The sequence below is a fragment of the Pelodiscus sinensis genome, chromosome 12, assembly GCF_052426305.1.
Source record: "Pelodiscus sinensis isolate ZL-2025 chromosome 12, ASM5242630v1, whole genome shotgun sequence".
In the NCBI taxonomy this organism is placed as follows: Eukaryota; Metazoa; Chordata; order Testudines; family Trionychidae; genus Pelodiscus; species Pelodiscus sinensis.
The window spans coordinates 38,946,986-38,970,825 of NC_143063.1; the positions used below are offsets into that span (position 1 = coordinate 38,946,986).

Below are 23,840 nucleotides of genomic sequence, written 5' to 3' on the forward strand. Positions count from 1 at the left end.
TTGAGCACTATGCATCTCTCACAGCAGTGTAGTATGTTGTAAGAAACAGCAAAAAGAAGAGTCAATAATCATGCTACCTCCTCCTCAAGAGTTTCTGGCTGTTACCAGCTACTGAGTCTTACTGTATCACACTGTAATGTGGCTATAGCCGTGTTCCAAGCTGACAGGATTGGCAAATGATCTTTGGGCAGCTATATTCATCTACTTAAAGTACCCATCCTGCCTAAACTGGACTAATCCCTCAAAAATAAGTAGCTATTACAAAATTTTGCTTGCACACAAATTTGAATGTATGAAGGCTGTGTTATTGCACCATTTGTATTTGTTTTCTGTTAATAGTCTAGCAGATGAGTTTATAGTCAAGAGTGCTCATGGAAATGGGTAAAATCTTGACCCCACTGAAGGCAATGCGGAAACTCACACTGATTTTAATAGGGGCAAGATTTCATCACTGAATTTTAAGTGAATGTTGGAGACTAATCCTGGAAAGCAGATTCTGTACACATGTTTGCACGGGAAACTTCATCCTAAGAGTTATACTCACCTAATCAAGGAATGGAAACATACCATGTGATCTGTATCTGAATCAACAGAGCTCCAGTTCTCAATATGGAACATTTGCAAACCACTTGTATTCTAACAGCTGTTTAGTTTTAGATTTTGTTCTGGTAATCTACGCTGAAAGGGGTACCTAGAGCATCAGGGGAAGCGCCTCTTTTTTAACTTTTGTATAAATATTTAACTAAGTAAACCAACAGACCTGGAATGATTCATATGACTTGTTTAGTGAATAATTTTGAACAACAAATACATTCAAGAAAATTACCTTTGGACTAACTGGGAGAACAGATGCACACAAAAAAAAATCCCACTAAATTGCTATGAATTACTCATCTCTACCTGTGGCAATGAAAAATAGAAAGACTGTGAAGGTTCTTCTTTGTGTATTAAGTCTTTAATTTATAAAGAATAGATATTATTAAAACAGGATATTCATCAGTATTAAAATCACTGGTTGCCTAGCTATTTAAACTAAAATTAGCAGCCAGCTCAAAACTCTTACCTGTGAATCATGCAATCTAAGCCATTCTGATATTGATCATTAACACTAATTGCCCCAGTGCCATTTCTGAAACCCCTTACATCTTCTCAGGCTCACATAACACCTGATAAAAAAATTCCTTAGCCTCTTTTAATTTTGCTAAAAAGGAAGAAAAAGGCCAGTTCCTACTGCCTCTTTATCTTTTTCCAACTGAAAATGAAGACTATTTTTCAGTTTCCCTTGATGATGAAGTTTCCCAGTATGTTGCATGAGTCAAACCATACCAAACAAGGGGGCTGTGTCTAGACTGGCTGTGTCTAGACCGAGTTGTCTACACTGGCTGCTTGAATTTCTGCAAGAACACTGACGATTTCATGTAAGAAATCAGTGCTTCTTGCGGAAATACTATGCTGCTCCCATTCGGGCAAAAGTCCTTTTGCGCAAAAGCTTTTGTGCAAAAGGGTCAGTGCAGACAGCTCAGATTTGTTTTGCGCAAAAAAGCCCCGATTGCGAAAATGGCGATTGGGGCTTTTTTGCGGAAAAGCGTGTCTAGATTGGCACGGACGCTTTTCCGCAAAAAGTGCTTTTGCGGAAAAGCGTCCGTGCCAATCTAGACGCTCTTTTCCGCAAATGCTTTTAACGGAAAATCATGCCAGTCTAGAAGTAGTCGGGAAGTAAAATCCTTGTATTAGTAAAGCAAAAAATATGGAATAAAAATACAATTCCAGCGCTACTGAACTCAATGAGAGCTTTGCCATTAATCTCAGTGAAGCCAGGATTTCGCTTGTATTTTCAGAAACGATCACAAGAGTATGCCCTTCACAGATTACAATGCATAGAGAAACTGAGAATAGATTTCAGTGGCTACCCAGTCTATTACATCTCTACAGCCTAATCAGGCCAGGGTCCTAAGCACGCACGTAACTTTAAACACCAAAACTGTTGCTGACTACATATGGACTTGAGCACTTTGCTGAATCAGGGCCTTATGTTGTAGATGGCCATTTCTAGATTTGTTGGCCCAGCTGCTTCTTGGCATTTTCTGAATTTTAGCAAATGAAATAGAGTAGTGCAATGTGCTTTTATAAAGACACCCATAAATGTTGCCTTTTTTCTAAGTAATGTCGAATGCCACACTGGCTTCTACTGGCTGAATATTTTTTCATAAGGACTTGAGGACATTTGGAGATGGAGGATAGAAATAATAGCCTCAATTCACAGTTGCCAAGTGATCACTTTGCAGCTTACCACTGGTGGAACCTTGCCTCGGAAGGGATACGGGAGTAAACGGAAACTCCTTGTATGTGTATGCTTGCAGAGTAGAGCTGCTGTAGAGGCTTTTGTGTCATACCCCCCCCCCCCCACACACACACACACACACACTTTTGACAGCAGTGCAGGGGAAAGAGGGTGAGGTTGGAGAAAAAAGGATGTGCTCTGGATGCTGCTTGAGACCATAACAACGGCTGCAGGGGCACCAACAGCCTCTGTGGATCCCTGAGCAAGGTGTGTGGGGCTGATTCTGCACTCCCAGAAGGAGCGGGGTCTGAGGTAGAAGAGGCAGGGCCTGAGGTATAAGAGGCCCTGCCTAGGTAGCCAGCTCTCCACACCGCCCGGAGCACGCCACACTGGACCCTTCCAGCCCTCAGTGCCATCTGGAGTACACTGCACACCCTCCTCCCCACCACCCTTAGCGCTGCTTGGAGTACGCCACGCAGCACTCCAACAGCAATTAAAAGGGCCCAAGACTCTAGCCACTGCCACAGTAGCAGTGGCGCTGGCTGAGAACCCCAGAGCAGCTGTCCCATTCGTCCCCCCACTCTGTTATCTGGCCTGAACTGCTGTCAAGTGTAGATGGCTTCGGGCTGCTCTAACTGATGTTGAGTGACTGACACTGCACATCCAGGCCCAGATTCAAGGGAGCAGCAAAGTGACACTCAAATTACTTTTGCAGGCACAAAAATTCAGCCAGAACTCAGAACTGGGCGCAAAACTGGACAATACAAATAAACAGAGCTGGCATTACTGACAGCTTCATAAAGCAATACATAATGTTGCCAAATATGAGCAGGTACAGACATTCGGTATCTCTAATTCAGCTATCGTCTTCTCTTCTTTTCTAAACAAACTTTAAGCAGATTTCAAAACCCTTCAACTTGTTTTATCCTGACTGTTATGACATAATCAAAGGAACCTGTAAGTTAGCTGGAGACCAGAAAAAAACATTGAGAGATGTAACTCATAGTCCTAACTGAAGCAGGAGCTACAAAACTTACTATAACAATATATATGGTAAAATAAAAGTTGCTACACAATACACACACACACACACACACATTCAAATCTCGAAAAATCACCACTCTCAATTCCTCTCAAATCATTTTATCCAGTCAGTATTGCCTTCCCCATTAACTGCAGGGTGGATTTGATCACCTCTCAAGGTCTCTTCCATTTCTAGTAATCTATGATTCTATGACTCTATGGATGTGTCTACACAGCAAAGTTATTTCGAAATAACGGCCGTTATTCCGAAATAATTATCTGAGCATCTACACAGCAATTCCGTTATTTCAAAATAATTTTGAAATAACAGATGGCTTATTCTGACTTCTGTAAACCTCATTCTATGAAGAATAATCCCTATTCCAAAATAGCTATTTTGAAATAAGGCGTGTGTGGACGCTCCACTTCTGCTTTTTCAAAATAGCCCCTCATCAGGGCCATTATAAGTTATTCCTCATGGGGCTCTAAATCGAGACAGTATGTCTACATTAGGGAAGCCTGCCTCGGACTAATTTTGAGGCTTCCCTGCAGTGTAGACATGCTATTTCTAAATAAGCTATTTTGGAATAACTATTCCAGAATAGCTTATTCTGAAATAACTGTGCAGTGAAGATGTAGCCTAAGTTTTTAACTAATCTCTGTCACTAGAGGTAAACAAATAAATCTTATGAATTTAGCCTCTTCCTCTGCTCTCAAAATACACTAGCACAGATGGCAATTTCCTGAATTTGATTCCCTGCCCTATTCTTTGGATTGAAACAAAATAATTCACTACTGGAGCTGTCATGTGATATAATTTCTGTTCCCTGATTGGATGAGTGCAAAAATACAGGCTAATTTGTAATTTTCTTTCCATAAACAACAGTGTCAGTAAAATCCTATCATATGAATGCTTGCAGCAAGTGAACACAAAAAATGCAGTAGAACAGTTATGCCAATTCACTTCAAAATTCTAATAAATATCTGTGGATACTGTTTTGCAACATTCATACAGCACTCATTCCTCATTGTGAAAAACTTCTTAGACACATTTCAGATACATTCAGAGCATACTGACTGCCAAAGAAATTGACAAATGCAAAGTGAAACTGATACCCAGAATAGTTATAGTACAAGCAGAAACTCCAAAGCAAATTTCCAGTGTATCTCTGTAATTTCTTAAGGCAAAAGAACAACTCAGCCTTGTCTAAAATGGGCTTTTACCCAAGTTAGAGAACAGTGTTTAAACTAAAGTGAAAGACAGAAACTGCTTTACTTTGAATTAAAATGATTTAGCTGGTAAGTGTGTTTTTCTAACAAAATTTTATATTTTTTACCACATCCTCACTGCCTTCTCCATTTTAACTAAATTATTTTGAATTTAATTGGCTAATAGCCCATTTTAGATTGAGTCCATATTTAATTCTGACATCAACACAAGGACAAAGTACAAGTGCCAATAGGGATGGAGATTTCTATGAGAAGGTGAGAATGTCTTTTTTGATAAATGGACTGAGAACACTAATAGTTTTCAACACAGGTCACCAGACTGATAACAGTGTCAGTATGTGTTCCCCTTCTTTGTCTGACCATTTTAATTTTGAGGAATGTTTCCACATACGAAAAAAGATTGCAATAAACCGAGGCATCCCTATCTGAAGTTCTTTGCATCAATGAAATGGCTTAGCTGGAATTACAGAAACACAGTATATATTTGATTTTGTGAGTTTGTACACCATAATCATGCTGAGTTTTCAAGTGGAAAAATATCGAGAAATTACTGAAAGTCATTTTTATCTTTCTATCTGCAGCTAATGTAATAAAAGGGTTCCTCTCTTAGAAAGTCTCAAAGTCTGATTTGGAATTCCCTGTTAAATGGCTTTTCTGAAGACATACTGATCCTCTAAACTTCAGCACTGATGCTGAAATTATGCTGTATGACAAAATTACATCAAACAACTGCACTTATTTCCACCAGAAAAATTTGATTATTTCACACTCATTTGCATAACATTTTTTTCCCCACCATAATGCTGACTTTGAAATTCCCTTCAGGTCTGGACACCCAGAAGTGTATTTTTAAGTAAGTGGAAAAGAAAGATTTCATTATATTTGATAACTTTTTTCCTCCTTGATTTGAATGCTATAATTGGATTGGAAAGATATTACAAACTTCATGTTTTGCCAATCTCCATGAAGGACTTCTCTTAATTTCTGTCTTTTCAGTGAACCTTTTGATTTGCTAAAAGTGGCTTTAAGGTATCTTTCCAAAGAGGACAACGAAGCAAATTTTAGAAAACTCTCCTTAAAGGATCCCGTTCTCTTAATATTTCCAAATAGAGGGCATAATCCTGCACCAACTGAAGTTCAAAGGATTTTCTCAGTTGACTCCACTGGGATCAGTATTTGGTATAGAATCTTTCTCTCTCCCCTGCAATTGTCTGTATATTTCAGACTACTAATTGGTTTCTATCTTTCCCCACTAAAACAGAAAACATTTTGGAATAAGACAGCTTAAAGTGTGACTAAATGTAGAGTATTAAAATAAGTTGTGGGTCTTCCAGAAACATATTGGATTAGATTCATGTCCTTAATCAATTTTGACTTTCCCACTTGTTGGTTAGTTTAAGGGAATTTTAGTTGTTAGTTTAGGGGATTTTATACAATCCCTGTTTCTGCTATCTTTAATTTTTCCCACTATTAGGGTGTGTCTAGATTACTATACCTGCATCTACACTGCCGCTGAGTTCGGTCGACATAACATTGACAGAACTCAACAGTTTTGTCGACGGATGTAAACCTCATTCTACGAGGAATAACGCCTTTTGTTGACAGAGTTCTGTCGACAGAAGGCGTTATTGCATCTATACTGTCCTTTGAGTCTACACTCGCATGTCGACAAAGTGGCTTGCTTTGTCAACAGAACTGGATGTAGTCTAGATGCTCTTTGTCGACAGACGTTTTGTCGACAGTATCTGTAATCTAGACGTACCCTTAGAGAAGAGTGGAACTCACCTGGAAAACCCTGGATAGAGAGTTCACTTATTTTCTACAAAGCCATCTAACTCTTTCCAACTCACTCTCATTACCAACAGAGAATTTGGTGGGATAAAACTCTGCTATTTAAAGATATTGTTAATACTATTAATAAATTACCACATGATTAATACAAATAGCATGCTTCTTTTGGAGGCGACAGGAAGCCTAATGTCAATCAACTCCAACACAATGGAAAGGAGTTTGTTTACTTACTTACTGCCCCTGTATAAAACTATGGTACGCCCACATCTTGAATACTGTGTACAGAAGTGGTCTCCTCACCTCAAAAAAGATATTTTGGCCTTAGAAAAGGTTCAGAAAAGGGCAACTAAAATGATTAGGGGTTTGGAATCGGTCCCATATGAAGAGAGGTTAAAGCGACTGCGGCTTTTCAGTTTAGAAAACAGGAGACTTAGGGGGCATATGATTGAGGTATATAAAATCATGAGTGGTGTGGAGAGGGTGAATAAAGAAAAGTTATTTATTAGTTCCCATAACAGAAGAACTAGAGGACACCAAATGAAGTAAATGGGTAGCAGGTTTAAAACTAATAAAAGAAAGTTCTACACACAGCGCATAGTCAACCTGAGGAGGCTGTGAAGGCTAGAACTATAACAGAGTTTAAAGAGAAGCTAGATAATTTCACAGAGGTTAGGCCCATAAAAGGCAATTAGCCAGGGGGTAGGAATGGTGTCCCTGGCCTCTGTTTGTCAGAGGCTGGAGAAGGATGGCAGGAGACAAATCACTTGATCATTGTCTTCGGTCTACCCTCTCTGGGGCACTTGGTGCTGGCCACTGCCAGCAGACAGGCTACTGGGCTAGATGGACCTTTGGTCTGACCCAGTATGGCCATTCTTATGTTCTTTTGTTCTTATGAGTTGTCATATAGGGCCAGATCCTGACCCCTTCGCTCATGTGGTGTAGCAAAACCATTGGGCAGAATTCTTGCCTTACTGAAATCAGAGGTGACCTAATTATATCCATTGCCTTCAGTGCGACTGCTCATAGAGTGAGGTGGTACTCCCCATGTGTAAGGATGTGAGAATCTAGCCCATAGAAAGTAAGTGTGGAACTTCTACGCACTGGGCCGTTAGCTCCTTGTTGTTCTCCTTATCATCAATGCCCTATTGCAGACCATGCATGTGCTTCGGACTTGAGGAGCAGGAAAGAAGCACACAGGCTGCTCGCTGGATTATTTCAGTAATAAATAAATACATACCCCATATGGCCCCGATCCTGCAAAATGCTTCTTTTCACTCACTGAATATCCACTCACTGAATAACTTCTGTGCATGGCCTCTCAGAAATCAATCCCACTGACTTTCTGGAGGCAAGGATTCCTCCCTCAGTGCACAAAAGTGAAGCATGTGTGTGAGCCACGGCAGTGCTGGGGCCTATTTATGTACTCACTCACTAGTGCTGATATGGCCCCATTAGCATTACAGGCAGTCCCCGACTTACGCGGATCCGACTTATGTCGGATCCGCACTTACGAACGGGGCTTTCTCGCCCCGGAAGTCGGGGCGAGAAAGCCCCGTTCGTAAGCTGCTCCGGTGCCCCTGGTCTGCTGGAGACCGTCTCCAGCAGACCAGGGGCACCGGGCGGGTTCCCGCGCTTCTGAGGCTTTGCCAGAGCAAAGCCTCAGAGGCGCGGGACCCCCCGCGGCTGCGGCTTCAGTCCGGGAGCCTGTGGTCTGCTGGGGACGGTCCCCAGCAGACCACAGGCACCCAGATTGAAGCCGCAGCCGCGGCGGGGTCCCTCCCTCTGAGGCTTTGCCAGAGCAAAGCCTCAGAGGCTCTGCTCCCCGTGTCCCTGGTCTGCTGGGGAGGGGGGAGGCGCAGCTAGTGTGCTCCCCCCCCCCAGCAGACTAGGCTTTTGTTTTGGACTCTGGGGCAGAGCAGCTGGGGCGCTGCCGATTGGTCCTGCAGCGCCCGCTCTGGGCACTACTGGACCAACCCGGCAGCACCCCAGCTGCTGTGCCCCAGGTCCTGATTCAGCCGCTGCTGGTCAGTTTCAGCAGCGGCTGAATCAGGACCCTGGGGCAGAGCAGATGGGGTGCTGCTAGGTTGGTCCAGTAGCACCCAGGAGCGGCGCTACTGGAGCAACCCAGCAGCACCCCGGCTGCTCTGCCCCAGGCGTCCCCAAGTCAGCTTCTGCTGAAACTGACCAGCGCTGACTACAGGAAGCCCGAGGCAGAGTTGCTCTGCCCTGGGCTTCCTGGAATCAGCTGCTGATCAGTTTCAGCAGCAGCTGACTTGGGGACACTTGGGGTTCTTAAGTTGAATCTGTATGTAAGTCAGAACTGGCGGTCAGTTTCAGCAGCGGCTGAATCTGGACGCCAGTTCCGACTTACATACAGATTCAACTTAAGAACAAACCTACAGTCCCTATCTTGTACGTAACCCGGGGACTGCCTGTACATCGCTGCAGGTTCACAATCACTCGTATCAGTCAGGAGGTTGAGAAGTACTATTGTCCCGTTGTATGTATGGGGAGTAAGGCAGAGACACTATATGCCGTGTTGAAGGTCACGCAAGAAGCCTGTGCTGGGGAGGGAATTGGTATCAAGGATCCAGGCCAACCTCCTTGCTATTAGGCCATCCGCCCTTCCAGTCCATTTTCCTCCATCCCCTGCTCTTCCAGGCCTCCGTATGCAGAAATTTCTGGTGTGTGTGTAGGGTTTTTTGGGTAAATGTGGACCATAAGGATGAGAATGCACACTCCCAATAGTCCCCCAAGTAAACGTGCTCCAGCTGGCCAGGGGAAGGCAGGAGCAGCACATTGCACGAGCCTCCCTCCCCCATGCTGCCGGCTGGGGGAAGGTTGGGGCTGATTCTCCTCCTCTCCAGGAACAAGGCCTAGCCCTGCCCTCGACCTCACTCCTGAGGGGAGGAAATCAGCCCCAGCCTTCCCCCGGCCAGCTGGAGCACACTTATCTGGGGAACCTTGGGGGGGAGGGTTCGTGCCCTTCACACACGCACACACACTCCTGGCGTACGGTCCCGTCTTCCTTTCTCTGTCTCCTGGCATTGTGAAATAAAAGGAAGCATTTAAAAGCACTGTGTCTGGCCTCCAGCCACAGTCAGGTTCTTATCCCCAGCCTTATCTTGGGTCCTGACAAATAAAATAAAGCATTACACAGTGATTTCCTTTGTACGCAACAAACCTCTCCTCCTCTGTCTCATTCTCCCTTTGGATTCTGGGCTCCCCTCCAGCATAGCTACAACTTCTTCTCACTGAGTTCACACCTAATTCTATAGTAAATGGCCGCAATCTGAACACACCTGCAAGCTCCAGCTGCTCCCCTCCATAAAGAGGTATTTGCATTTCCTGATGGCAAGGGGATTCAATTTTCCACGCAGTGTGTTTCCCTAATGCTGGGTCCTGACCCACCAGTGGGTTGTGAACAGGGACTAGAACAGCGGTTTTCAAACTTTTTTTTCTCATGACACAGTTGAAGAAAATTGTTGATGCCTGCGACCCAACAGAATTTGACTAGAGAGTATGGGCTTCGAGGAGGGGCTGAGGATGACAGCTTGCAGGTGTAGGAGGGGGCTCCGGCTTAGGGGCGGGATCAGGGCTGGGGCAGGAGGGGCTTACCTTGAGCGGCTTCCAATCAGTGGTGCAATGACGGGGCTAAGGCAGAAGCAGCCAGCAGCAGGTTCCCAACCAATGGAAGTCTGGAGCTAGTGCTAGGGGCAGAGGCAATGCATGGAGTCCTATGTGCCCTCCTAGGAGCACACTTAGGAGCTGGGCCTGCTGCTGGCCACTTCTAGGGCACAACTTAGTCTGTGGTGCTAGGTTAGGCAGGTAGCCTGCCTTTGCACCCCCACTGGTCACCTGATCCCCCTGTAGCAACGAGACCCAGTGCCTGACATTCCACAACTCAATACTGGGTAATGACCCCATAGTTTGAAAACCACTGGTCTAGATAGTTTACCACCATCTCTAGTCTACCCTGGACCCTACAATGTCCATCACAATCTGCCATCATTCCCTGCAGCTGCCTCGATACTCCCCAGAAGTGCTGCACCTAAACTCAGAAAGAGAGGTGCCAACTGGGGCTTGGGGGGGGGGGGTGTTGCAGACCTAGGAGAGCAAAAGCAAGGGGACTGAGGAGAGCTTGGGGACCATACTGGATGGAAGCAGAGGGTTAGTGAATCCTCCACTTTAAATGGCACTCCCTAGCCCTGTATAACAGTTCCTAGCAATCAATGTATCTTCTTGAAACTTTTTTGAAGAGAACCATATATAGAGATCTGTACAGTAGTTTGCAAAACCAAAACAACCCAACCCAAAATGAACTTTTTTCTTTATTAAAATCTTTTGGAATCACTGCTTATAGTGTGCTGCTAGTTGGTTCTTTTTTTTTTCTTCTTTCAGTTTTTGTTCCCCCCCATCCCTGGATTATTCTTCATCACCAGTCATTTAATTCCTGTGATGCCAAAGGAGATCCTGCCAGGAAGAAAAAAAATTAGTTCTTTCACAAGCTTCCAGAGGTTTACTCAGAGTTTGCCAGCATCTTTGACAAACAGCTCACTGCAGTTTTATACAATGGATTAAATTTTTCCTTCACATTTGCAAGCACGTACTGTCCAGTGCCAAACGGGAACGCAGTCCGATCAGATGTGAGTAGCGCAGACACAAAATTGCTTGTCCCTTTAATCTCTACACAGGAGTACTCCAACCAAGCAGAGACTGTTTCAGTTAATGGTTCTGGTCAGATGGGAGTCTGCCTTTTCTTCTCTGAGTCTGATCCAGACGACACAGGGAAGGATTGGGATTTCATGGCAGTGTGAGGGAAAAGTCTCTGTTTATTCTATGTGTGCAGTTTAGAAAGTATAAACATGCAACTGTACTCTCTCTGGTCTTGTTTTCATACTGGGAGAAAGTGCCATTAAGAACACAAGAACGGCCATACTGGGTCCATCTAGCCCACTATCCTGTCTGCCAACAGTGGCCAATACCAGATACCCCAGAGGGAGGGAACACAACAGGTAATCCTCATGTGATCCCTCCTGTCACCAATTCAGGAAAACAAGGTTAATTAACGTGTTTTTACTTGCATGATGTTAAATACATTTTGCTCTTTGCATGACAGCATACTGGTGAGTCAGATCAAACATGAGGTTTTTTTTTACCTGACTATCAAAATAAAAACATAAGCACGGCTAACAGCATTTTCTAGCTTGAGCCAGACAAGGGCAGTGACATGATACAGTGAAATAAAGGGATGAGTCCCTTGACAAATACAATTTGCCTATTAAAATGTAATGACCATTTGTTTACACTGACCAGCACATAGTATTGTAGCATTAATGCAGAGCACAATGTGTGTGTGCATGTGTACAACATAACATTTGAGTAGTCCATCTGAATTCTCCATAATGTTTATAAAACTTCCAAAGGCATTGCAGCTGTTTCCCTTAACGCAAACATCTCTTTAACACTTCAGAAATCAGAGTTCAAAGTAATACTGAAAAAAAATCAAACAACGCATCTCTGCACTTCGTACTATAATAAACACAGAGTTTAGCTCCTTTACGGGTAGCTCTAAGGAATATTATTTTTCTTGAATCGTTATTACAGGTGCATGGAAAGCAGCTACAGACATGACTTTCTAAGTTTCCATCCCATCTGTTTAGAACTGCTGATGGAAAACACTGAAAACCATTCTCTCTACCAACTATTCTGCAGCTATAGCTTATATTTTCAAAGAGGAAAAAGGCTCTTTTAGTTAAGGATATTTGTTCTTGCTTCGGAATTCATTTGCAATATTTTATACTTCACTTGCAGTTGTGATCTTCAATATAATACAATAATTTCCATGGAAACTGATTGTGCCATCCGTAGGGATGTGAAAGTGTAACTGTGTACATGGTTAACGAATGAGCCAGCACTCATCGGTTAACGTGCATAGTTACATGCAGGCCCCTTCCACGTTGCTGCCTATAAAAGCCAGCTCCCACCGGCCCCCTTTCCTGGAAGCACTGACTCTGTATCAGAAGCAACAGTGTGGGGCGGCAGGTGAGAGCCACTTGCCTCTCACCCACGTGTAACCACTGAAATTTTCAGCAGTTACACAATTACTTTCTTAAATGCATTTTAACATCTCTAGACATTACAAACCATCTTGGCATAACTTCCACTGAGGGGAATAAGTAGCAAAGACAGGGGGACTCTAAAAAGAAAAGATCTTGTTACCATGAATATGGACCCTGTAACAAAATTTGGGTCAGAAAAATGCTTCCAATATCTGAAAGACAAAATTATAGGCAGGATTGATTCTAAATACAGCAGACAATTGTTTTACATATCCCACCAATGGTTCTAAATTGCACTGTCGGGAAGCCAGGATTGTAAAATGTTGTGCTCACATGTAACCGAGTGCATGCAATTAACTACAGGTGTAAGGAACGCACTTACATTTCCAAATGCCTGCTTGTGGACATACATAGACATAGCTACCCTAGTTGGCACCCATAGATAATTTATGTAATAGCAAAATTACAGGGCACAAAAGAGGCTGCAGGGAACCCAGTGGGGTTCTCAGCTACAGCACAGTACTTGGAGTTACTCCACAGAAATCAGTGGGGGCTACTCCAGACTTAAAATGATGTCAGCGAGAAGCTGAAACTTACACCAGCGTACATGAGGGGTTTGATGTTTACATTGGACGTGCATGCTGGGCTGTAACACAGATGGTATCTTTTTTTAAAAAAAGAATGTTATGAAGAATAAAATAATAGACATACGCTTCAAAGAAAACTTGTCGCTATCAGCCGACCAAGGCCCAAAGGGCTCTCTCTACATCCGAGCACTCTGCTCTTGACGGATGTGACAGTAATCTCTGAACGGGTAATAGCTGTCCCGAGGGGCCTCATGCTACACCAAAGAGCCCATTATTTATGGCTGATGCAATGGAATCTGATGGAACCTGATGCAGTGCCCCAGCACATATTTGATATGTGGAAGGGAGAATACAGGTTCAGGTTCAAGTTTCAAACAGATCTGAAATGGTCATTCTGTGCAAACGGTAACATGGAGGGGGGAACCAAGTTGAAACGTTTATTCCAACTTCCACCATTCTATCACTCCTCATAATTAAGGAGTCCAAATGTTCTCTTCCAAGACCTGTCTGAAGAGGAAACCATACCTTCCCCAATCCCATGCAGAAGGAGAACACTCCTGCTGATATTGTGAAAGGCCCTCAATGGAACCAGGGCTTGAGAGGAAGGGGATGGGCTAGCACCAGGAAGAGTACAGCTAAAGAGAAAGGGATGCTATCAGCATTGTCCCCACACCAGTCCCAGGAGGAATCCTTTTAAAAATTGAAAGAGTTTGAGGCCTTATTAACTCCTGGGTGGAGCTATTCCACAAGGTGCAATCCCCATTGGCATTCAGGTGGGTGAGGGAACACTAGCATCTGGCAGGCTCGGTCCTTACTGCACATGGATTGGGACACCACCAGACAGGTCACTAGCAGATTTGGGGAGATCAAAGATTTCTGGATCCTGAACCCACTGCTCTTCCAACCAGAGGGAAGAGGCATGAACCCCAACCTTCCTGGTCAAAAACTCTTAAGGTTAACCCTGATGAGTTTCCCTGCTCCCCGAACTGTTTTTTTATTTCCTCATGGGAGGTAGAAATCTGACCCATCAGGGACATGCAGAAAAGTCGTGTTAGTCTGGATCTGCAAAAGCGACGAGGAGTCCTGTGGCACCTTATAGACTAACAGATTTATTGGAGCATAAGCTTTTTGTGGGCAAAGACCCACTTCGTCAGATGCATATAGTGGAAATTTCAGGGGCAGGCATAAATAAACAGGCATAAGAAAAGAGTACCAATCAAGAGTAAGGCTGGAGATAATGAGGTCAATTCAGTCAGGGAGGATGAGGCCCACTTCTAACAGCTGATGTGGAGGTGTGAACTCCAAGAGAGGAGAAACTGCTTTTGTACTTGACTAGCCATTCACAGTCTCTGTTTAATCCTAAACTGATGGTGTCAAATTTGCAGATGAACTCTGTAGCTCAGCAGTTTCTCTTTGAAGTCTGTTGTTGAAGTTTTTTTCGTGCAGGATGGCTACCTTTAAATCTGCTATTGTGTGTCCAGGGAGATTGAAGCATTCTCCTCCAGGTTTTTGTGTACAGTAATTCCTCATTTAACACGTGCCCGCTTAACACGTTTTCGCGATAGCACGATTTTTTTTTTAGGGAAAGTTTTTGAATTACACGACTATCCCCGGAATAACATGATTTCCCCAGCTGGCCCATTGCCGGCAGCTGCCCAGGGCTTCTCCCGCCTCCCTACAAAGTGGCGGAGGGTTCACTGCTCACTGCATTGTTTCCTGACAACACCCCCTCGCTGGACGCAGTGCGGGTTCCGGCAGACCCGTCACAGGGGCATACTCCCAAGCCAATCCCCTTACCCTCTCTTCCCCTTCCTTTCCCCAGAGCCAAACACCTCCCCTCCCTGCTGTAACCCAGTCCCCTCTTCCCCAACTTATGTCCCGGTCCCAACAGACACCACCACTTGAAACGCAACCCCCACCTTTTCCATTATTTTCAATGAGAAAATTGACCCTGCATAACGCATTTTCACTTAACATGATCATTTTCTGAAACATATCTATAGTGTTAAATGAGGAATTACTGTATTACCATTCCTGATATCTGATTTGTGTCCGTTTATTCTTTTATGTAGGGACTGTTCAGTTTGGCCGATGTACATAGCAGAGCTGCATTGCTGGCATCTGAAGGCATATATTACACTGGTAGATGTGCAGGTGAATGAATCCATGATGGTGTGGCTGATCTAGTTAGGTCCTGTGATGGTGTCACTGGTGTAGATATATGGGCAGAGTTGGCACCGTGGTTTGTTGCATGGATTGGTTCCTGAGTTAGAGTTACTGTGGTGTGATGTATAAGTTGCTGGTGAGAATTTGCTTCAGGTTGGCAAGTTACTAACTTTCTCAATTTGAAGCTTTCCAGGCTTTTTTGGATGGCACCTTATGTGTTTGGTGTGAAGGGTGGGAGACAGAAAGCTACTGAGTGTTGTATTACAGAGAAAGAAAATCGTATAAATTCCTTTCTATTTATATTCTCAAACCACTAACCATAAATCCCGTAACCTCAGCTGCACTGCTTATGGGTTAGAGGGCTAAGAAAGAGGCGGAGCCAACTGTGGCTTGTAATTCTGTCAAGAACTTTGAAAACATTCTCAATAAAGCAAAAGGCAAAGAAACTCGCACAGCTAAGCAGGAAAGATTTAATCCCTGCAGCACCCAAGCATCTTGTTAGCATGCAGAATCCCTTACAGTTGTTTTGATATGAGATAACTCTCAGATTACTTGGGAGAAGATGCCTTGGTCTCAAACTGAGGCTGAGTGGGTTCAGATAGATAAAAAACTGATGCTATCTTAGGCCTTTGAGAAAAAGGGTGTTTTGTGTCTGTCTAGATCGGGACTCAGGAGCTCGGGATTCAGGTCACAGCTCTGCCACGGATTTCCTGTGGGATCTTGAACAAGTCACTAGAGGCCTCATTTAGGGCATGATAGATAGATAGATAGATAGATAGATAGATAGATAGATAGATAGATAGATAGATAGATAGATAGATAGATAGATAGATAGATAGATAGATAGATAGATAGATAAGAGGAAGGAAGGAAGGAAGGAAGGAAGGAAGGAAGGAAGGAAGGAAGGAAGGAAGGAAGGAAGGAACTCATAAGATACCTGCATCCCTAAGCATCAGAGCAAACTTAAGGGCAACGTCAAGATAAAACTTTATATAGCATTGTAATCATGTTTTTTCTTTACTATTGATACTAATAACAGTTTAGATGAATGAAACAAAGGTGATTTTTATAACCTAATTTACTTATTATTTATGCTGTTTCTTCATTTTTTCCTAAAATTTGACTTATAGGAAATTATACTCTTTGTTCATAGCCTGACAAGTATCAGAGGGGTAGCGAAGTTATTCTGAATCTGCATAAACAACAAGAAGTCCTGTGGCACCTTATAGACTAACAGATTTTTTTGGCGCATAAGCCTTTGTAGGCAAAGACCCTCATCTGATGAATTGGGTCTTTGCCCACAAAAGCTTATGCTCCAATAAATCTGTTAGGGTACGGCTACACTTGCTCCCTAGTTCGTACTAGGGATGCAAATGTAGGCGATCGAAATTGCTAATGAAGCGGGGATTTAAATAGCCCGTGCTTCATTAGCACGATCTTGCTGGCGCATTACTCCGCTCAACAGCTGTTTTGAAAGTGTGCACCAAAAAATGAGGAGTAACGTTAGTTCAAACCAAGGGGTTTGGTTCGAACTAACGTGTCCTGGCACGCACTTTCACTTTTGAAACAGTTGTTGAGCAAAATAACGCGCCGGCAAGATCATGCTAATGAAGCGCGGGATATTTAAATCCCCACTTCATTAGTAATTTCGATTGCCTACATTTGCATCCCTAGTTCAAAGTAGGGAGCAAGTGTAGACATACCCTTAGTCTATAAGGTGCCACAGGACTTCTTGTTGTTTATTCATAGTCTGTTTCGCTTTCTGGTTTGCATGCCCTAGCAAAATGCTCATTTCTGAATTTGCAACAACGAAGGGGGAAATCTTGAAATAAAAAAATCCAACTAAACAACGCTTTATCATTGAATTTCAAAAAACACAAATCCATCTATATTCATCAGAAGTTTCATTACTCACACCTTTTCTTTTAATATAATCTAAATATTGGGCCTAGTTATTTTGCTGTTTTCTAATACGTTCACTAATGCAACTCAAACATTCCTCATAACCATGGAACACATAAGCAATATTTCATGCTCACTCCATCCCTCCTCGCTATGCCATTCTCTCTCCCCCATCCTCACTCACTTTCAGGAGGCAGAGGGGTGGTGCATGGGAAGGGTGTTGGCTCTGGGTTGTGAGGTGGGGCCAAGAGGGTTGAAGTATGGGAGGGAGCTCTGGGTTGGACTTGGGGAAGGAAGTGCAGGAGGGGATGTGGTCTCTGGAGGGAGTTTGGCTGTGAGAGGGGGCTCAGGAGTGGGGCAGAGGGGTCTGGGTGTGGTGTCTGAGAAGAAGTTTGGGTGCAAGAAAGGGCTAAGGCCTGAGGCAGAGATTGGGGTACAGAGAGGGTTTCGACTCTGGGTTCTAGCCAGGCAGCACCTACCTCAGGTGGCTCCTAGAAGCGACTGACTGCTAAACTTAGGAGCAGCCAAGAGCACTGTGTGCAGACTCTACCTGCAGGCACCTCCCCACAGCTCCGACTGCCCATGGTTCTCAGGCAATGGGAGCTGCACAGTTGGCACTCAGGGTGGAGGCAGTGCACAGAGACCATCTGGCCACCCCTGCACCTAGAAGCCAGAGGGCCATGCCAGTCACTTCTGGGAGCAGTGCTGAGCCAGGGCAGGTAGGGAGCTCCAATGTGCCATCAACTGGACTTTTAGCTAAGGTTGCTAGGTGTCCAGTTTTGAAACAGACAGTCCAGTATTTGAGCTTTCTGTTCAGGAAACAAATTGAGAACATATAAATGAGAAAATATAAATGTTTGGTATTTTCTAAAGATGATGTAATGTAAATTGTGATGTAATGTCAAGTGTGTCCAGTATTTTTGTTGAAACCATCCGGCAACCCTACTTTTAGTGGCCTATTTAAATCTCGCTGATTAATTTCAGTACCCACCAGGAGATCTAGTTTGATTCCAGGAGACTCTTGGCCAATCTGGAAGGGTTGGTACCCTAAGTGCAAGCTACATCATGAATTTTGCAAGCACACAACTTCTTAGCAAAAGGAAGGTGGACCATTCTCTAGCATTGGATAATGGACTTCTATGAGATGCAGCCCCTGGTTTTACTGTGACAGCATGAGCAAACACATCCAGTTACACAAAATATTAAGTACACTGTGAATTTTTACTTAAATGGGTAGAGCAAGATCATTTCTGCTGCCTGTTGTTAATGCCCGTGGGGAAGAGGCAGAACATGACACATGGAAGAACATGGGATGTGGGCCTCCAAAGACCCACCGCTCCCAGGAATGAGAAGAGGATCCATCTCCAAAGCTGTTCTGAATTCTGAGCACCCACCGCAGCTCCACTGGAATCATGCTCCACCTAACTCTTCCAGATTTCCCACCAAGTCCTAGTAAAGAAGGAAATATTGATGAAGATTCCGCTGCTCTCTGAGCTGAAGAAAGAGATCTAGGTTCACTGCTTCCCTTCCCTGAATAGATCAACGGCGGGGCCACTGAGATTAAATGGTATTTGGAGCTATATTAGTCTGTTATGTTTATTCACACCCAAGCTCTTTTTACACATGGGGTTCTTGCTAGGCAAATGCAGGACAAAAAGCATCAATATAATCCTAGATTTTGAACCAATCAAAAGTGGCCTGACTTCTCTTAGCCCCACCCTTTAAATGAGTCAGTATAAAATGATTGGAGGTCTGAAATCATTTGTGTCAATTTTCAACCATGAGCAATTGTTTTTACGGCAGAAAAGTCTGAAAAGCAGGTTGGACCCTTCTGTAACATAACTTTAGACATCCAGATGGGGACAGAGTAAAATTAGCATGGGAATTCCATTCCTGCCGTCTCTACTTCATTTGTAACCGTGTCAGTAAGCTCAGGGGAATGGCATGCACTTCACATAGTACATACAAGATCTCAAACTGCCAAGTGTCCCAGTTCTGGTGAGACAGTCTTGATCTACACAGCTGCTCTCAATGTTGTGGAAGTTCCAACTCAAACCATCAACGCATCCATTCAGGAATAGCCAGAAAGGGCACCACAAATTGATGTCTTAACAACCACGGAATGCTGGAGAGAGAGAGAGAGAGAGAGAGAGAGAGAAAGGACTTCTGGGAATGGCTACATCTAGACTACAAGCCTCTTTCGAAAAAGGCTTTTCAAAAGAATCTTTCGAAAAAGCTTCTTTCGAAAGAGAGCATCCAGACAGCAACCAGTATTTTTGAAAAAGAGAGCCGCTTTTTCAAAAGAGAGCACTCAGGCAGTCTGGATGCTCTCTTTCAAAAAAGCAGTGTTTGCGTTCAATAGCGCCCTTTTTTCGAAAGAGCACTTTCAAAAAAAAGGCATTCTTCCTCGTAAAATGAGGTTTTCTGTGGTCGAAAAAACTGCCATGTTCTTTCGATTTAATTTCTAAAGAACACGGCAGCAGTCTAGACGCAGGTGAAGTTTAAAAAAAAAAAGGAGGCCACTTTTTTCGGAAAAAAAAACCCTGTCGTCTAGACACACCCAATGATGGGAGCTCCTGATGCCCCTCTAGATATCCTATGATATCACACCTTACACTAATAGGTGTTGATGTTATTCAGAGATAAGCACTTTCCACTGAATGTCTTCTCTATTTAAATCTGCAAATCTTCTTTTGGTCAGTCACTCTACCATATGCTTCCAGACTGAGAGCACTAAAAGGCAAGAATTACCTGAGAATACTAGCCAATAACTTTGTTACATGTAGCAAAGTTCCCAGAGAAGCAAGAGAAATGCAGAGCAATACACGTGGAGGGGGGCAGGCAGGCACGCACACGGGAATCTGCATATGCCGGGAGTCTGCGTTTAACCATGAATGTTAACCGATGTGTCCAGTCTCATCAGTTAACCACGTACACAGTTACACTTTCCCATCCCTACTCTCCATTGGTTTCTAGTAAAGCACTGAATCCACATTTAGAATTTTACTACTTAATTTAAAAATACTTAATCATACAGGTCTGGTTTATCCTTTAAATATTTTGTCACTCTCTTACAACAAAAACTGTCTCCCCATAGAATCAACTGAAGCAATTTGGTCTGTGCCCTTTTGCTAGTGGCAAACATTTCTGAATCTGTGTAGGAGAAAACAAAAAACCTAAATATTATTTATACCTCTCCTTTCAGGCAAAGTCAAAATTGGTCCAGTCTGAGACACAAACAGTTACTATTTTGCATAATATCTGTAGCGCCCGTGCACATATGGATTTGAAACCTGAGACTCAGGGAATATGAGACCAGAAGGCACCATTAGAGTCTTTTAATCTGACCTGCTGTATAACTAAGGCTGTAGATTTCAACAAAGAGTTCTCACATCAAGCCCAAAAGTTCTGGTTGAGCTAGAGAAAGCCCTTTAGAAAGGCATCCAGACTTGATTTCAAATGTGGACAAACCACCACAATTCTAGAGAAATTGCTCCTATGGTTAATTACACTCCCCAAAATCTTTCAGTTCTATTAGGTATGTTTTACAAATGGGTAAACTGAGGCATGGAATGTTACAATTTATCCAACCGAACCATATGAGTAAGTGACAGGGACAGGAACAAAATTCATGAGACCAGCTCTAACCATTAGACATCACTCATGGTTTTGGTTTTACCATCTGTTAGTAAAGCACCTAAGTTCAGTTTCTCAGATCACCATTCAAGTCCAAAGCAAAGTTATGATTATGACAGTACACTTGTTTTTATCTGGAGGACATCTTTCAGATATCTGAGCATTCAGATAAATGGAAGTGCTATTTTGAGCTGCAGGGCAACATAGAGGACACACTGGATAACTAGGATTTTCGGATAAAGGGAATTTGAAAAACTGGAATTATACCGTAAAGCACGGCTGTGCCTCAAATTTCTGCTATCAACTGCAAATGGCTAGAGACCTGCAAATCTCTGGATATCTGCTCTATACCGACAGTATTTGCATCTGTGGATACTGACACGGATATCCACAGCTCACCTGTGTGGATATGGATGTGGATACAAATTTTGTCTCTAGAATCCTGCAAATGTAGATGCAGATATCAATTTTTTATCTATGCAGGGCTCTACAAATGACCCAAAAGAATTTCAGCACTGCTAGGTGAATAATTCCCAATGAAGAATATATGTGTCTCTTTTTTATTCCCAGGGTAGCTGCAAATTTTCTCAAAAAAATCTTTGTTGTTTGAATGTAGTTGACTAATAATATCTTTGTTATTTGAATGTAGTCCACATAGTTTATTAGTTTGGAATGAGTGTCTCGTGAAGAGAGATGAAAAAGACTGAGATTTTTCAGCTTAAAAAAGAGGTAACTAAGGGCTGATATATCAGAGGTCTATAAAATCATGACTGGCATGGAAAAAGTGAATATGGATAAGTCCCACAACATAAGGACTAGGGGTCACCAAATGAAATTAATAGGTAGCAGGTTTAAAACAAACAACAGGCAGTTTTTCTTCTCAAAGTGCACGGTCAACCTGTGGAACTCCTTGCCAGAGGATGTTATGAAGACCAGGACTTTAACGGATTCAAAAAAGAACTAGATACATTTATGGAGGTTAGGTCCATCAATACGTAGTAGTCAGGATGAGTAGGAATAGTGTCACTAGCCTGTTTGTCAGAAATGGATGACAAGAGAGGGATCTCTTGATGACTACCTGTTCTGTCCATTCCCTCTGGGCATCTGGCACTGGCCACTGTTGGAAGATAGGATACTGGACTAGATGGACCTTTGGTTTGACTCAGTATGGCCGTTCTTATGTTCTGATGTTTACTCAATAAACAGGATGACTGATGTTATTCAAAATACAAAACTGTGATTGGTCAAATAAATCACATGATATAGTTTCTGTCCCCTAACTGGATGAATAGGAGAATTCTTTTGCCATATATAAATTTAAAATTAATTTCCCACATACATTTGCATATTTGTCTTGGGAATTCACTTACAGTGAACATTTTTGCCAGCTACAGTCTGCCATTCAGAAAATACACTGGAGGAATGAAAATGGTTAAAGCAAATTTTAAAACTCAAATGAATGAAAATTAACAGAAAATAGTTTGTGTTATTTGCCCTCCTCTAAATCTCAATGTTACCATGAGGTACGTGTCTTATTCACTGTCCCTAAGGGTCCTTTAAGGTGGACAATAGATACTTCATACCTTTATAACATGCCATTCGGTTTTTCGGCTGCACCATGACCATTGTCTAGAGAACTTCTGAAAGGAGGGTTATATATTATATACAGTACTTTTTGCCTACAAAAATAATGTCGTCACCTCTGCTACCAAGCAAGAAGCACCCATGTCTGTTAATACAGTACAAGGCCTGGAAAAATTACAAGTTGTGATGAAATTGAAAAGATCCAAATTTTTAGCCATTCTCTGCTGATAAAAGCTGTATTATTACCAGTTACAAAGGGGAAAACTCTGCCAATTATAAGCTAATTCTGGCATATGCAAGGCCACAAGTAGAAGATAAGCCAACACTGCAGAGCTTGCAGCTGGAAACCCAGAAACTTGAAAACAAGCTGACTCATGGAAATATCTTTATATAAAATATCCAGTGGTTATTTTTCTCTGCCTCATTCCTGTGCGTCTTAGGAATGATATATGAATTGCCTTATTTACTTTGTTCCGTGAAACTTACATTTTTTATTAATGCACTGCCAGCACCAAAAAAGGTCTTGTGGGTTAGATTTTTTTAAATTTTGCTGCCCAAAGCAAAATAATAAAATTAAATAAAGAGGGCCAGTGAACCCCTTGTTGAATTTTATTATGCTCCCAAAAAGTTAGTTTTGGTCCTGATTCTGCCCTTACCTGATGTAAGTTATGAGTGATTCCAGTGAAGTCAGCCTGATGTAAAACTGGTCGGAACAAGCACAAAATCAGATTCACAGAATGTATACTCTTTTTTTTTAAAAATCCCCTTGAGTTAAAGAGATGGAAAGTACTAATTATGATGATAATTAAACATGATAGTCAGACACCCTAAACAATCTACAGAGAGCTTCGTATTTACACAGCATGTGTAAGAACCAGATCCTCGACTGGTGTGAATCAGTGTAGTCCTTTTGACTTCCAGGGGCCTATGTTGATGCATACCATTTGAAGATATGTTTAGAACATATGGCAATGCAGCATCACCTATTTGAAATTACTGGCATAGAAAACAGGCATTTTGGGGGTAGTTTTTCCAGGAAAATGTTCCTATCAAATGCACGAAATGCGAGGGTCCACTTTCTCTTAGATCTGAATAAGGAAAGAAAAAGAGTTGGAAGAAACTATCTAGTAAAAGAGCTTTGCAGCATTTCTTTTGCCAGCTGCTGCCATCAATGGCAGCAGGGTACATAATTAAAAAGGGCATCAAGAAACAGATAAATGCAGGATAATAATTGCTCATTACTTGATATACAGTATATCATCTATTATTTGAGGCTAATAACTCTCTAATCTATTCATGTTACTCTTTTGTTCATGTAGCTAGCCATTTGGCATGCTCTAAATTTCCCAACATAAAATTTACCGGATGTTACTACTCCGATGTGATCCTGAATTTCTGCATATTTCTCTGCAGTATATCATGTAACTAGGTAAAAGCAGAGCACTAAATCCTTAGCAAATAAAAGAAAAGAGCTGACAAAACCTTGTGTTTTCGTTTTCCTGCCAGGAAAAAACACCATTCCTTTCTTTCTTTCTTACTTACTTTTAACATTTCCAGTTTTAGATTACTGCAGTTCTA

General features: G+C 42.6%; 1 long non-coding RNA gene across 1 annotated transcript in view; it reads right to left on the reverse strand.

Moving 5' to 3' along the window:
- Nucleotides 1–10,643: 10,643 nt before the first annotated feature.
- LOC149523744 (uncharacterized) overlaps nt 10,644–23,840 on the reverse strand; it is a 38,350-nt gene continuing 25,153 nt past the window's right edge. Inside the window, exon 2 of the long non-coding RNA XR_016350517.1 lies at nt 10,644–10,798. This is a non-coding gene — a long non-coding RNA (uncharacterized LOC149523744). The remainder of the gene's footprint in view (nt 10,799–23,840) is intronic.